A 17601-nucleotide genomic window follows, 5' to 3' on the forward strand; every position below is an offset into this window, starting at 1 on the left:
CCTAACATATTCTGTAAGTGCTTAATAAATGCTGGACCTTATTACCACTAGCTGAAAAAAATTAGCAATCCTTTTTAAGCATTATTGTATTTAGTTTACTAAAATTTAAATTTTTTTTGTTTGTATGCATGTTCCTTATGAAATTTTCTATTTTATCTTCTGTTTCCCTAAGGTTTTAGTGTCAAGTCTATAAAGTGAGTTGAGTTCTCCTTTTCTTTGTGTCTCTGGAATAATTTGTGCAATTTTGGATCATATGTTTTTGCATGTTTGGTAGGCATCACTTGAACGTCTACCTGAACTTCCTATTTTCTCTTTTGAAAATTTATTTATTTGAAAAATAAAGTGACAGAGAAAGAGAGGCAGAGATGGGTCCAGAGAGAGTGGAGGAGGGGGGAGAGAGAAAGAAAGAGAAAGACCCATGTTCCATCTGCTGCTTCACTATACAAATGCCTATAACAGCAGGACTGGCCCAGTCCATAGCCAAAAGCCCAGAGCTCCATCAGGGTCTCCCACATGGGTGACAGGAACCCAATTACTTGGTCTATCATCTGCTGTCTCCTAGGTGCATTAGCAGGAGCTAGATTGGAAACAGAGATGGAACTTGAACTAGGCAGTCAAAAAGGGGTGTAAATGTCCCAAGCAGAAGTTTAAAGCATAGCATCATAAAACCTGTACCCTATTTTCCTATTTTCTTGATAGAAGAATTTTAGTTGATTTGATTTTTTGGTCATAAGATTATTGTGCTATTCTAGTTCTTCTAGAATCAAAGTAGGCAAGTTTTTTTTAAGGAATTCTACCATTTTGTTTATTTTAAAAGAATATTTATTTATTTGAAAGGAGAATTACAGAGAGAGAGAGAGAGAGAGAGAGAGAGAGAGAGAATGAGAGAGAGAAAGAAAGGGAGAGAGATATCTTCCAAGCACTGATTTACTTCCCAAAGGCTATAACATCCAGGGCTGGGCTAGGCTGATGCCAGGTGCCAGGAGCTTCATCTGGATCTCCCACATGGGTGCAGGGGCCCAGGTTTTTGGGCCATCTTCCATTGCTTTAACAGGCACATTAGCAAGGAGCAGGATCAGAAGTGGAGCAGCCAGATTTGAACCAACGTCCACATAGGGTGCCAGCACTGAAGGCACAGCCTTAACCTTCTATGCCATAGTGCTGGCCCTCTGTTTTAAAATATAAATTTAAATTTTTAAATTTTTATTGATATAAATAGAACATATTTGTGTATTTCATAGATACAGTTAAAACATGATAACCATACTTACCTCTCTCTCCTTCTCCTCCCTCTTTCAACCCCCTCCTTCCTTCCTTTTTTAAAAAAAATTTTTTACAAAGACATAATTTCAGTCCCCTCTATGATCACAGGCTTCATGAACTACTAACCATAAATTTCAACAAGCAGAAAGTAGGAAGACCATAGTTCCACAGGATTATAAACAAAGGCTAAAAACAACTATATCACAAAATGTCTGTTTTATTCCTATACAGTTTTTGATATTCTGTGTTAACTGGCAAATATCAGAGAAAACATAGATATTTGTCTTTTTGATTTTTTAAAGATTTATTTATTTATTTGAAAGGCAGAGTTACCGAGAAGCAGAAGCAGAGAGAGAAAGAGAGAGAGAGAGGTCTTCTATCCTCTGGTTTACTCCCCAGATGGCAGGAACAGCTGGAGCTGCGCCAATCCAAAGCCAGGAGCCAGGAGCTTCTTATGCGTCTCCCATGTGGGTGTAGGGCCCCAAGGAATTGAGCCATCCTCTACTGCTATCTCAGGCCGTGGCAGAGAGCTTGATTGGATGTGGAGCAATTGGGACTAGAACCAGCACCGATATGGGATGCTGGCACTGCAGCCAGCAGCTTTACTTTCTACACCACAGCACCAATTCCAATATTTTTCATTTTGATATGAGCTTATTCACTAAACATAATGGTTTCCAGTTGTATCTATTTTGTTACAAAATACAGGATTTCATTCTTTTTTATGGCTGATTAATATTCCATAGTGTATATATATCACATTTTCTTTTTTCAAGCATCAGTTGATAGACATCTGTGTTAATATCATTTCTTAGCTATTGTAGATTGAGCTTCAATGAATATGTGGTACAGAAAACTCTTTTATATGCTCTTTTCATTTTGTTTGGGTAAATTCTCAGAAGTGGATGGCTGGGTCGTATGGTAGGTCTATATTCAGATTTCTGATATATCTCCATAATGTCTTCCACAGAGGCTGTACCATTTTACATTCCCATCAGCAGTGGATTAAGGTAACTTTTCTTCCACATCCTCACCAGCATTTGTTGTTTGTTGATTTTATATGAGAGCCATTCTAACTGGGGTGAAGTGAAACTTCATTGTGGTTTTAATTTGCATTTCCCTGATAACTAGTGATTCTGAGCATTTTTTCAGGTGTTTTTTTGCTATTTGAATTTCTTCTTTGAAAAAAAAGGCCTATACAAGTATTTCACCCATTTCTTAACTGGATTGTTTGTTTTGTTATTGTTGAGTTTCTTGAGCTCTTTATAGGTTCTGAGTATTAATCTTTTGTCGGTTTCATAGATCGCAAATATTTTCTCCCATTCTGTCTGTTGCCTCTTCACTTTGCTGAGTGTTTCTTTTGCAGTGCAGAAGCTTCTCAATTTGATGTAATCCTATTTGTCAATTTTGGCTTTGAATACCTGCACCTCAGGGGTGTTTTTTAAGAACTATTTGTCTCTGCTAATGTATTGCAGAGTTTCCCCAATGTTCTCTGAAAATTTGATTCTATTGGGTTGTAGATATAGATGTTTGATTCATTTTGAGTACATTTTTGCGTAAGAAGTAAAGTATAGGTCTTGCTTCATACTTCTGTACATGGAGATCCAGTTTTCCCAGCACCATTTGTTGAAGAAATTGTCCTTGCTCTAAGGATTGATTTTAGCCTTGTGTCAAAGATAAGTTGGTTGTAGATGCATGGATTGATTTTTGGAATTTCCATTCTGCTCCATTGGTATGTCCATTGTTTTTGTGCCATTACCAGGCTGTTTTGATTATAAGTGCCCTGTACTATTTCTTGAAATCTGATATTGTGATGCCTCTGGCTTTGTTTTTGTTGTATAAGATTGCTTGAGCTATTTGGGGTCTCTTCTGATTTCATATGAAATTTAATGTTGTTTTTTCTAGATCTGAGAAGAATGTCAGTGATATTTGGTTGGGATTGCATTGCATTGCTTTTTGTAGTATGGACATTTTGATGATATTAATTCTTCCAATCTACAAACATGGAAGATTTTTTTTCATTTTTTGTGTCTTCTTCTATTTCTTTCTCTAGTGTTGTGTAATTTTCATTGTAGAGATCTTTGATATGTTGTATTGTCATCTTCATTCATTTCCCAAAATTTTTGATTTCCTTTTTTATTTCTTCTGTGACCCACTGTTTATTCAAAAGTATATTGTTCAGTCTCCATGTATCTGAATCTATTCTAGAAATTCTTGAGTTGTTTATTTTCCAGCTTCATTCCATTTTGGTCAGAAAAGATGCATGGGATGATTTCAGTTTTTTGAATTTGCTTAGCCTTGCTTTATGGCCTAATATATGTTCTATTGTAGAAGAAGTTTCATGCACTGAAGAAAAGAATGTGTACTTGGCAACTGTATAATGAAAGGTTCTGTAGATATCAGTTGTCTATTTGGTTCATAGTGTAGATTAGTTTTGTTGTTTCTTTGTTGATTTTCTCTCTAGTTGATTTGTCCATTGATGAATGTGGGGTGTTGATGTCCAACTTTAATGTTGTATTGGAGTATTTGTATCCTTTTAGATCCATTAACATTTATTATAAGTAACCAGGCATCCTGTAATTGAGTACATATAAATTTATTATGGTCACATCTTCCTGTAGAATTGAACTTTTAATCATTACATAGTTGCCTTCTTTGTGTCTTTTAACAGTTTTTGTGTTAAGTCTATTAGGTTAGGTACACCTTTTGGTTTTGCTTTCCCCTAGCATGGAATACTTTTTTTCATCCTTTCACTTTCAGCCTGCATGTTTCTTGTTGGTGAGTTGTGATTCTTGTAGGCAGCAAATAGGTGGATCTTGTTTTTTAATCCATTCACCTAGTCTGTATCTTTTAACTGCAGAGTTGAGGCCATTTATATTCAGGGTTATTAGTGATAAGTAATTATTTGTCCCCATCATTTTTCTGTAAATATTCGATTGTTTGCTTTAGATTTCCTTTGTACTTTTACTGGGAGAATTTCTGCCTTCATGTTCTTTCATAATGATGACTATCTTTCTGTGTTTCTGTGTGTAGCATATTCTTAAGCATGGTGAGTGGTGACAGATTCTCTCAATTTCTGTTATGGAAGGTATTCATTTCACCTACATTCATAAATGAGAACTTTGCAAGGTACAGTATTCTGGGTTGAGTGTCTTTTTCTTTTAAGACTTGGACTATGTCTTGCCATTCTTTCTTAGCCTATAGGTTTTCTGATGAGGAGTCAGCTGAGAGACTAATTGGGGATCCCTTAAAATAATCTGGGGTTCCTTTTGTGAACATTTTAGAATATTTTCTTTATGTTTTACTGTGGGAAGTTCGACTACAATTTGTTATGATGAAGATCTTTTCTCATCATGTCTACAGGGAGTTATGTGTGCTTCCTGTACTTGGATTTCCCTTTTTTTTCCAAATTGGAGAAGTTTTCTGTAATTATTTCACTGAATATTACTTCTAATCCATTATCTCTTTCCATACCACCAGGAACTTCTAAGACTTGTATATGAATCATTTGGTATTATCTCATAAATCTCCAACACCAATTTTAATTTTTCTAATATCTTCTGTTATGTGTGTGTGTGTGTGTGTGTGTGTGACTGAGATATTTCCAAAGATTTGTCTTCTAGTTCACATATTCTTTCTTCTGCCCCAGCAAGTCTGTTGTTAAGGCTTTCCACTGTGCTTTTTATTTGGCATGTTTTAATCTTCATTTCTAATATTTCAGTTTGATATCTCTTCAAAACGTCAGTCTCATAGGAGATGTTTTCTTCTGTGTCTTGCATGCATTTCTTCATCTGGTGAATTTGCTTCTTTGTAATCTTGTGATTAATCTTTTGAATTCATTTTGAGGCATTTCATTAACCTCTTCATTTTCACATTCTAATATTGAAGTGTTGTGTTCCTTTTTGGGGGAGGAGGTCATGTTGTCTTCCATGTTCTTGTTTCTTGAATTTCTGCATTTACTTTTTTGGCATTTTTTAATTACTTATTGGTTTTATCCTCTGACAGCTTTAATCTTTGAACTATGACTCTGTGACTTAGTGGAGTCTCTGCTCTTTCAGTGACTACCCAGAGGTGTGTCTTGTTGTGGCCAGGGAGCTCTGGTCAGTGCTCCAGGGTTGGGTGAGTATCTGGGATGACACCCAAGTTGGACACAGTAAAATGTTCACTTGTTTGTTATCCAAGTGAAGATAGGAGAAAGGATGTTTAACTCTGCCAAATGTTTGGAGGACTATAATAGATACCTAACTATGAACACTAAATTTAGCAATGGAAGGTCTTCAGTGAGTGACTTAACTAAAAGTAGATTTTGTGGAGGGCTAGAAATGAATGCCAGATAGGACAATTGTAAGAAAATAAGAGAGGGTAAATGAAGAACTTGGTGTGAAGCTTTGCTAGAAACAATTGTTACCATTTGGGGCAATTCCTTTACTCTGGGTACATTTGGCGAAGTATGGAGATATTTTTGATGGTCACATTTAGGGTCAGGGTTTGGTGGTGGCCACTAAATAGTATAAGGATTGGAATGGTGCTAAACATCTTACAATGCATAGGGAAGCCTTCACTGATACATCCATACCCTTCTTCATCTCTCCTTACTAAAACTCAGCTGTAAAGCTATTGTCACCTATCACTAATACCCACTGTGTCTTTATGCTCTGACATCAACATCTCATTACCTTCATTTCTGGAAAATGTCAGCCCTTGGTTCACTGTTATTCTTTCCAACAATTCTGGTCTTAATTTTGTTGATTGCATTTCCAAAAATCCTATTTTGTTTTTGTTTATAACATGCTAGTCATTTTTGAGAGATTTTTACATATTTATTTTGTCTTCAATTCCTTCTTTTTTTCTTTTTCTTTTTTTGACAGGCTGAGTTAGACAGGGAGAGAGAGAGAGAGAGACAAAGAGAAAGGTCTTCCTTTTTCCATTGGTTCACCCCTCAAATGGCCGCCATGGCTGGCACACTGTGGAAGCCAGTGCGAGGTTTTTCCTCCTGGTCTCCCATGCAGGTGCAGGGGCCCAAGCACTTGGGTCATCCTCCACTGCCTTCCTGGGTCACAGCAGAGAGCTGGACTGGAAGAGGAGCAACCGGGACAGAATCCAGCGCCCCTACCAGGACTAGAACCCAGCGCTGCAAGCAGAGGATTAGCCAAGTGAGCCACGGCGCTGGCTCTTCTTTTTTATATTAAACCTAATAATCATGTTAATCTTTTATTTTCTGACAACTTCTATATAGGATGTCTCTTTTATTATATCTACTATTTTTATTTTTTGCTTCTCTTGCTCATAGCATTATCTCTTTGTGCATTTTTGAGGTATTTTACTGTGAGAAATTATTATTTAAATTATTTGTTTAAATTAACATACTGTAAATATAGACATTCCAGACCTGTAAATTGGTGTTATTAGATGGCAATTTTTGGAACCAGTGGATGTTATGTATTCTGTCTGCAAAATTATGTCAAGGCTGACATCTATGAATTCCCAGAGAAAACTTTTTCTCTCCTACTCAGACCTTGAAAGTCAATCTTTCTCGGCCGGCACCGCAACACAATAGGCTAATCCTCCGCCTGTGGCACCGGCACACCGGGTTCTAGTCCCAGATGGGGCACCGGATTCTGTCCCGGTTGCCCCTCTTGCAGGCCAGCTCTCTGCTGTGGCCAGGGAGTGCAGTGGAGGATGGCCCAAGTACTTGGGCCCTGCACCCCATGGGAGACCAGGAGAAGCACCTGGCTCCTGCCTTCGGATCAGCGTGGTGCGCCGGCTGTGGCAGCAATTGGAGGGTGAACCAACGGCGAAGGAAGACCTTTCTCTCTGTCTCTCTCTCACTGTCCACTCTGCCTGTCAAAAATAAAAATATAATGAAAGGACTAAGAGTCAAAGGGAGCACATAAACAAGTCTAGTACCTGCTAACACTAACCTATAGAATAAATAAAGGGGAGAGTGATCCAACATGGGAAGTGAGATACTCAGCAGACTCATAGAATGGCAGATGTCCTAAATAGCACTCTGGCCTCAGAATCAGCCCTAAAGGCATTCGGATCTGGCTGAAAAGCCCATGAGAGTATTTCAGGCATGGAAAGCCAAGACACTCTGGCAAAAGATCTCTGTGAGTGAGATCCCAGTGGAAAGAACAGGTCTTCAAAGAAGGAGGTACCTTTCTCTGAAGGGAGGAGAGAACCTCCACTTTGACTATGACCTTGTCTAAACAAGATAAGGGTTGGAGAACTCAGAGGGCTTCCATAGCCTTGGAAACTCATGACTGGAGCATAGGGAGATTACTGATGCCATAGACAGGAGTGTCAATTGGTAAAGTCAACAACAGGAGTCACTGTGCACTTACTCCTCATGTAGGATCTCTGTCCTTAATGTGCTGTGTATTGAGATTTAATGCTATAACGAGTACTCAAACAATATATTTCACTTTGTGTTTCTATGGGGGTGCAAACTGTTGAAATCTTTACTTAATGCATACTAAACTGATCTTCTGTAAAAAAAAAGAAATTATCAATTCTCAACTTGACTCTCACTGGGATTAAACATGACAATAGGTCTGTTCTGATTTCATCATCATTTAAAAAAATCATCTATTATTTTTCACTTTATGTTTCTGTGTGGGAGCAAACTGTTGAAATCCTTACTTAATGTATACTAGCTGATCTTCTGTATATTAAGATAATCGAAAATGAATCTTGATGTGAATGGAAGGGGAGAGGGAGTGGGAAAGGGGAGGGTTGTGGGTGGGAGGGACGGTATTGGGGAGAAGCCATTGTAATTCATAAATCGTACTTTGGAAATTTATACTCATTAAATAAAAGTTAAAAAAAGAAAAAAAATAAAAATAAAAAAATAAATAAATAGAAAGTCAATCTTTTTTGCTAAACACATATCTCTCACTTGCTTTTTTCCTAGTTCTCTTTGCTAAATAAAACTTACTGGAGGCCATTGTTTTGGATTAAGCTCTTTGTACTTGGTCCCAACAGACCAGACTAAAAATCAAAATGGAGTCACTCATGCTAAAGTTCCACATCAACAAGCTGACACTAAGCTGTTTATCTGACCTTCCCTGGACTCAGGATTAGAGAGATAAGAGCCAAATTTCCAGAGCAGGCTGGTATCACTTTTCATGACAATGGCATTTCCTTTAATTTAATCCCTACACAAAATGTTAACCAATCAGTTATATTTCTATTGTGCTTTTCTCCCTGCTGCCATGGTACAAAGGAAATAACTTTGAAATGACCAATCTGCTTTTTGTTCTTTTGTTTCTGTTTTCTTTAGACCTTTTCTGTTTTCTGCGGTTTAAACCAATATCTTCTGTTTAGTCTGCTGGAATCCTGATTTTGTTTAGTGGAAAGTAGTGCTGCCTGACTCCTGAACTGAAAACAAAGTCAATTAAGATCTCTAAACTAAATTGTTATAATTTATTACTCAGGCATCATTCCCTGAAGGTCTAATTCTTATTGTGAGCTTTATATGAGTTTGTCCAAATTTCTGCCATGTTTGTGTCTGAAGCCTTGTACCTGGTCTGCCCACCAAGGATGTGTATTTTTTTCCAATTTATACCAGTGGCTTGGTGCTGACTTTTTCCTTGATTTGAGTTCCCATTGTGTTCTTAACTTCATCAGGCTTCCTTACCTTCTTTGGACTATATCAATTCTTAAAAAGATTTCTTTCCTCTTTCTCCCCCCCTCCCCAACCTTTATATTCTAGTAAGCATTTTTAGGTGTCAGACTCAGGATACTGTTAATAGCTCTATAACTCCCTATTGCTACCCAGAAATTCTTATAATTAAACTTTAATGAATATTATAAAAATTCTATAAATTGAAAAGAAACACTATAGGACAGTATCAATAAGCTAGGGGCAAGGGCCAAACCAAGGTGGCTGCCTCTTTTTGTACAGCTTGCAAGCTAAGAATGATTTTGATATTTTAAGAAGGAGAAAAACACCAAAGAAAACTAGTATTTCATACCATGTGAAAATGATGTGAAATTCAAAATTCAGTGTCCATAAATACAGTTTCATTGGAAGGCATTCAAAGTTTTACTGGCATCCATTTGAGCCCATTTGTGTGCATGTTGTTTATGGTTGCTTCAACAATATAGCAGGAAAGTTGAGTTGTTGCAACAGAGACAGTACAGTCTACAGATCCTAAGCTATTTACTAGTTGGAGCAAGGCGTTGCATCCTATAATGAAATACCTGGGATCCAGTCTCAGCCCCAGCTTCTGATTCCAGCTTCTTCTTAATGCAGACTCTGGAAGGCAGCAGTGATGGTTTAAACTTGGAGCTCTGCCACTCACACAGGTGACCAAGATTGAGTTTCTGGCTCCCAGCTCCATTCCTGACTCGGCAAAGGCCATTGTATGTATTTAGGGAGCGAACTAGTAATTAGTAGTGTTCTCTATCTTTGACTTTCAGATAAATAGAAAATAATAAAGATAAATTAAAAAATATTTACAATAGACCTCTATTGTAAAGGAATACTTTTCAGGTATATGCAACACAGGGAGTTGAGATTAAAAAAAAGGGCTAAGAAAGGAAGGGTTCCTTTGTGATTCATGAGTGTGTGTGTTTATTTACTCAGTGTTTTTTCTTGTTTATTTTTCAGACTCTCTTTGGCAGGGATGATAAATATTTCATGCTACAAATCACATTATTTTTAATGCTGTGCTCTTCCATATGCGTTTCTGAGATTACCTTTGCTGCAGGGCAACAAACAGAGTTCCGAAATGTCTAACGGTGCTGCTTCTGCCATTTACATTTGCCATTTTTTAAAACGGAAAGTATCTAAGTCCCATAAAGCGTGGGAGTCTCCCATCTACTCTGCAGCAGCTTGTGGCATGGGAAGGAAATAAAGTCTACAGCTAATATACATTAGAGCAGCTTGCTTTATTTCTGGGCGTTAAAACCATTTCGTCAAATAACTTAAAATAACCCTCCTCCGTTGGCAGAAATTGGACTTTGAGCCGCCGCTGGTAAAGCTGTTATCCAAAGGAGGGAATGATCTGTACATTTATTGTGGAACATTCAAAATCACCAGCCCTGTAACAAATGTGCCTGAGATCATCTTCCCTAGTATATATTTTAAATCTTTCACTCAGTCTAGTGAGATTTCGAAGTCAATCTGTGTGAAGAAACTTAAATTAGAGAAATTAAGTCATCACTTCCTCCACACATTTTGGCTTTCCACTACACAATAACAGCAGTGACTGAATAAGTTACTTCTGGTATAGAGATGAGAGACTCGGCAGGGTTTCTGGGAATCTCCCATTCTCCCATACTGTATCAGTTAGCTTTCTTGAATAAAGTAACAAATGTAACACGGGCTACTTTTGAAGAAAGGTTTATATTGGCTTACAATTTGAAGAGTTTACAGTCCAAGATAGGGTGGGCTCCCCTGATTCAACTATCTGATGATGCCAGAGTGTGGCAATTGCAAAGCTACAACATAGCAAGCAATCAGAAAGCACAGAGACAAGGAGCATGCTTCTCCATGTCCATGTGTCTGTCTTTATAAAGCAACTCATGGTGCCCCATCTAGGCAACTTTATCCAATCTAATCACTTTCCAGAGGCTCCACCTTCAAAAAAAAAGTGGCCAAAATAATTGGAATAGGCTCTATCCTTAATCCAATCACTATTAACATAAGACTTTGCAGAGCAAACCCCTAACTGGTGGGACTTTGGAGGAATTTTGTTCAAACTGGAATTAATGCTCAAACTATAATACAAACATTGATTTAGGATTCTGTGTGAAAGTTTAGATGAACTTGTTTGCTTCTAGGCTGACTGGAGTAGTTAAGTACTGGACCAAGTAGAGCCTAGAGTGGGAGAGCCAAGAACAGAAAGAATTTGTAGAAAGAATTGCAAATTTGCATAAAGAATATCATTGCAGATCCAAGTTAAAAGAGGCAAAGACATTTTAGAGACAAAAATAAAACCTCATGGTTGTTTACAGGAAATATTGCAGGTAAAAGTCACATAAATAGTGACATCAGTTGTGGGACATTTTGTGTGGGGGTGAGATCTAATTGTCTACTTTCATTTTTATCTAATCTAAGTGAGATTTATTTTATTAGAATACTGTTTTTGTAAAATATCGTTAACAAAAAGTGAATTATGATGGAATCTCTGATAAAAGTCAGGAGAAGGGACAAGCATAAGGGAGAAAAGTGGGAATCCAGCTGCCAAAACCTCAGAAAGCATTTTTCCTCACGGGAACCATTTCTTCTATTTCCTAATTTAAATTACTTAGCTTTGTTTAGGCCAGTGATTCATATCTCTGGTTGCAGAGCATATTGGAATCACCTGAGGAGCTAGGGGATCCTTTTTTCTTTTTTAGAGATTTATTTATTTATTTAGAAGTCAGAGCTACATAGAAAGAGAAGGAGAGGCAGAGAGAGGGGTCTTCTATCTGCTGGTTCACTCCCCAGCTGGCCACAAGGGCCGGAGCTGCGCTGATCCAAAGCCAGGAGCCAGGAGCTTCTTCCAGGTCTCCCAAGGGGATGCAAAGGCCCAAGGACTTGGGCCATCTTCTACTGCTTTCTCAGGCCATTGCAGAGAGATAGATCAGAAGTGGAGCAACCAGGACTCGAACCCATATGGGATGCCAGCACTGCAGGCAGTGGCCTTACCTGCTGTGCCACTGTGCTGGCCCTGAACCAGGGGATCTTTATAGATGTGTGCCTAGGCCACATTATCATTATAATCATTATCTTCACAATGTGAAGACCACTTAAGTTAGAATTACAAGAGTGAGTATTTGCTGCAGTGGTTAAGCCACCTCCAACTTCTTGTTGGAGTGCCTGGATCTGAGCCCTAGCTCTGGTGCCAGCTCCAGTTTCCTGCTAATACACACCATGGGAGTCATCAGTTATGGCTCAAGTAGTTGGGACCCTGATTCCCAAGTAGGAGACTTGGATTGAGTTCCTGGTACCTGGTTTCAGCTAGGCCCAGCTCTGGCTGCTGCAAGTATTTGAGGAGCAAACCAGGAGATGAGAGGTCTCTGTCTGTCTGGCTGTATATGTCTATCTCTCTGCCAAATAAGAATAAAAGGGATAATAAAAAAGAATAAAAAGGATACCAAGCATTGACATTTTTGTTTCCAAAATAATTCAAATGTGCACATTTGGAGAACTGAGAATATCAGTTTCTCAAAGTTATTGGCATTTTGGGCTGGGTAATTCATTGTTGTAGGGCCTGTCCTGTGCATGTAGGATGTTTAGCAGTATCTCTGATCTCCACCCATCAATTCTGTAGCATCCCCCACTTCCCAAGTTGTGGTAACCAAGCATTTTTCCACGCATTCCCCTGGAGGGTAAAATTGTCCTATTTTGGGAATTATTTAGATTAAATGAAACTAGGAACAAATCAGATAAGTGCTTTGAGATTCATTTTAACTTCTTTAAGGAGGTGATAACTTAAATAAAATGTTTTAATGTATTCAGAAACATTGAATTGTATGAATAGGATGGACTATTTCTTTGTTTTCCTTCTGGTGTTTTTATCTTAACCTATATGTATGTCTTCCTCCTTTGCTTGAAGATATTTCTTTAGGCTTGGCTCATTTAATGTAACATGGGAAAAAAAATTATGAAATATGTACACAATGCCATGCATTTTGTTTATGGTATATTGTTTGGTATTAATAACGAATGAGAATTCCTGTGGGTCAGGTGATCAACTTTGAAACACTTTAAAAAGAAAGCTCAGTAGAGACTGATCAATACAGTAATGAGATAGAATCCCACATTCCACAAGGGTTTTAGAAAGCACAATGGGACATTGTGAAGATAATGATTATAATGATAATGATAAATCCTTTTATTTTCTGTCTAGTACAAGCCTAAACCCTTTATAAGTATCATCTTTTGAAATCACTCAAAAGTAATATACTGATGGGGTTTGTATGATATTCTGCTAATAACTAAGTCCATATTCACAACCATTTTGTTTTGTTTGGGAGACCTGTTGCATAAAGGGAAGAAAACCTTTTGAGTTAGAAAGGCTTGGTTTGAATGCTGTTGTAGATGTGTACTCTCAGACCAGTTCTCTATTTTAAGCTCTGTTTTTAGAATTTGAGTTGAAAGCACTTTGCTTAGTGTGTATGAGAATTAGAAGTCATGCATGGGAGATGCATAATTAGTGTCTGGCAATGTTGACATATATTGAACATTAGAGTTCTTTCTTTTTCCTTTTCACTAAGTGTTAACTGTACATTTTTCTCACTTAGCCCCTGCAATAGCAATGTGAAAAAAATATTGTATTTATTATACACTTGAGTAAACCAGTGTTTGGAGGCAATGAAAAACTTTTTCAAAGACAAATGCTAAGACACAAGGCCAGGACTTGGAATCAGGCAACATCTTGTATCAGAGACTGTTCTATGTTGTAGGGAAGTATCGCCACTGATATTCTCAGTTCTCCAAATGTGCACATTTGAATTATTTTGGAAACAAAAATGTCGATGCTTGGTATCCTTTTTATTCTTTTTTATTATCCCTTTTATTCTTATTTGGCAGAGAGATAGACATATACAGCCAGACAGACAGACCTCCCATCTCCTGGTTTGCTCCTCAAATACTTGCAGCAGCCAGAGCTGGGCCTAGCTGAAACCAGGTACCAGGAACTCAATTCAAATAGGCACATGAATGATCTACTGCTGATCACTACAGCATATTATATAGAAAAATGGTAATAAGTGAGACTTAAAGACATTCAGAACTGTATTCCTTAACCAGTTATAGATTCCAAATAAAATGAGAACTTGATTTTTAGATTCCAAATAAAATGAGAACTTGATTTTTCATAGACTCTTTCTTCACTTTTTAGATCACTGGAAATCCTCTACATCCTTGTTCTTGTAATTTTGTTCTTGTTTTGTTTTGTTTTGTTTTGACAGGCAGAGTGAGACAGTGAGAGAGAGATGAGAGAAAGGTCTTCCTTCTGTTGGTTCACCCCCCAAATGGCCGCTATGGCTGGAGTGCTGCGGCTGGGGTGCTGTGCTGATCTGAAGCCAGGAGCCAGGTTCTTCCTCCTGGTCTCCCAAGCGTGTGCAGGGCCCAAGCACTTGGGCCATCCTCCACTGCCTTCCTGGGCCACAGCAGAGAGCTGGCCTGGAAGAGGAGCAACCAGGACAGAATCCGGCGCCCCAACTGGGACTAGAACCTGGGGTGCCGGTGCGGCAGGCGGAGGATTAGCCAAGTGAGCCGTGGCACTGGCCTGTAATTTTGTTCTTAATGAGGGTAGAACAAACTCCTCAATTTCTCTTTGTTTTTCATTCTCACCAAAATATCTGTTGATGGTTCTTAAAGGAGAGAATAATAAGTATGAAATAATCACAATTAAGGATAGGTTCCATGCTTAATTGAAGTCCCACTTTTTCTTATTTTTTGTAAAAGAGGGGATCAATATGTGTGATTAATATTAGTGATTCAGTTCATCTAAGTCCTGAGAATAATCAAGATGTTGTTTAAAGGTAGAATGATTCCAGAACAGATAATCTCATTATTATGTCATTTAGTGCCAGCGTTCATAAATTGGATATCATAAAATCAGCAGAAGACAGTAAAAGATTCCCACAAAATACCAAACAAACCCAAATGAGAGCAACTTGCCAGAAACCACAAGTAAAAGACAGAGAAGAAAAATAAAATGCCAAAGTATATCATGTCTTTATAGATGATCTCATTGCATTTTATAAACTGTCGTGTGGTCTTTTTTTCTGAGATTGGGACAATCCATTCAACTACGGCACAACCTCCCTGTGCTCCGTAGGTTCAGAATGCAGTGATTACCAGTGAGCTGCATACACCCTCGATTTTCATTTCTCATCAGTAGAGTCCGTAGAGCAATGCTATTTGGCTTCCTGGGCTAATATAGTCTTTTTGAATATTTTGAAAATATTACCATGGATAATAATTGAAATAGGTTGGATTAATGGCAGAAACTACAATCTAAGTTGTAATAATACAAACTTCAAAAAATGTTTTAAATATAATGAGAAATTTTAAACATATTTTAAATAAGGAACTCTCTAGGCATTTGTATATCTTTTTTTTTTTTTTCATTCAGAAAGCAAAATGTAATTCATCATAATTACCTTTGGGGGGAAGAACTGAAAACATGGGTGTTTTTGGAAGGGAGATACATTTTTAAGTCAAAAGGAGAGAATTTGGAAAACATGTTTCTTTTAGAATTTTGTGTTTTCAAATAATAATGATATTATAATTCTTTCATGTTTATGCATAGAAAGGCTTTAGAAATCTTACATTTGCATGTAGTAAAATCTCTCTGAATTTAGATGGATATACATAGTTTTGTATGTTATACCTGTGCAAACAACAGGTATTTTATAATAACTCTCATATTGACTGGAGAAACATCTTGATGAGTTATTTGGGGCAGCAATTTCACATATGGCCTTTGCCCCTTAGTCCCAGTTTTGTTCTGTTGCGTTTAACTGGCAGTTTCATAAAATGATTCCTATTATGTTTATGCTTTGCACTGCTGAAACCGCAACCTGTGCACTGCTGAAGCTGCAACCCTTGCCATGCTAGCAGTCTCGTGTGTTTTTCTCTGTTGATGGGACTTCAAGTTCAAGAACATTACACTGAAACCCATACTTTCATAGCATATTTATGGAAATTACCTTTGGATATTAGTACTTAGAAAAACCTATGGTGACAGTAAGATGCAGTTTTATTCAGTGCTTTTCCAAAATCTTTGGGGTTGTGAAGAAAGGATGTTTTTCACAGTTGCTTAGGAGTGATCTGACAGTGGTATATGAAGGTTAAGAGATTTGGCTTTGGAGTTAGACAGACCTTGGCTCTGTTCTCTATTGACCACTTAGGAGCTGCTTAACCTTGAACGATTTATTTAATCTTCCTGATCCTCAGATTCCCCATCTATAAAATGCAGATAATATACCTTACTTTATAGTGTTGAACTGAAATTAAATGGGCAATTAATTTAAAGCACTTAGTACTCAATTATTATTGGCTGTTAATATTTTCATTGCTCCATACTTTCCTCATATTTATGAAAACTTAGTTCATACATTGAGGAAGTTTGTATAAAAGTACATTATAAACAGCTCAAAAACGCTAATGGCAATAATAATAATAGGCATCATCATTGGACTCTCTCCAAGTACTTTCCTTTCATGATCTCATTAGATTTTTCAGAACATTGGACTTCATCTGGCCAAGATGGACTAAAAAGGATGAGATTTACCTTTCTGCATGAAACAACTGAAAAATTAAAACAAAACAAAACAAAACCCATACATAATGTATGGATGGTTTTCCCAATATTGTGCATGAGGTAGCTGGAGGAGAGGTGACTGACAGATAGGAAATAATTGAGGTGAGCCCTCTTTTTTAAAAATAAATAAATTTCATTTATTTAAAACTCAGAGTTACAGAGAGTGAAAGAGAGAGAGAGAGAAAGATATCTTCTATCCACTGGTTCAATTCCCAGATGCCCTCAACAACCAGGGCCAGGCCAGGCAAAGCCAGGAACCAGAAGCTTCTTCCAGGTTTCCCACGTGGGTGCAGTGGCCCAAGTACTTGGCCCATCTTCTGCTGCTTTTCTAGTTGCTTTAGCAGGAAGCTCAGTCAGAAGTAGAGCAACCAGGACTCTAATGAATGCCCATAAAAGGATGCTCTTGCAGATGGTGGCTTAACCTGGTTGGCCGCAATGTTGGCCCCACCCAGATTTCTTAAGTTGAGAAGCAAGAGATGAGTGAATCCATGGTAGCTGAAGGTCACAGGGCAGAGTATCAGAAGGGAAGAAGCTGTACACAGAACATTGTAGATCTTCAGAAACTCCCTCTTGAGTACTCAGCAGCGCCTGCATATGAGGAAAACTACTGAGAAACTGGGGAGAGAACAAGTTGTAAGGATTAGAAGTGAAGTAGGCAGGCATACAGGTTAAAATTGATTGGATTTGTGAACTGGAAGACCACGCCTTTGCCACACCCCTGTGTGACCACATGCCCCTACCTGATGCCTTTGCCATGTCCCTGTGTGGCCTCATTCCCCTACCTAGCCACACCTGGGTGCCCACCAGCCAATCAGGTTAATTAACCACTCCCCTTTGGAAGTGGATTAAAGCCAGACACGGTGTGGCCCGGCTCTTCTTCCCTGGCCTCTTGTCAGGAGGGAGCTTGCTGTAGCCCTGTGCCTCCAGAGCACATGACCATGTGCCCTAGGCTTCCTGGCCCAGATACAGGCCTAGATGCTCTTCCACGTGGCTGGTTCCTGGTGCTCGGTATGAACCCCTATTCACCTCTCTCCCCTAAATAAGCTCTCACTCTTATGCATCTTTCTCA

Source organism: Oryctolagus cuniculus, chromosome 1 (assembly GCF_964237555.1).
Source record: "Oryctolagus cuniculus chromosome 1, mOryCun1.1, whole genome shotgun sequence".
Lineage (NCBI taxonomy): Eukaryota > Metazoa > Chordata > Mammalia > Lagomorpha > Leporidae > Oryctolagus > Oryctolagus cuniculus.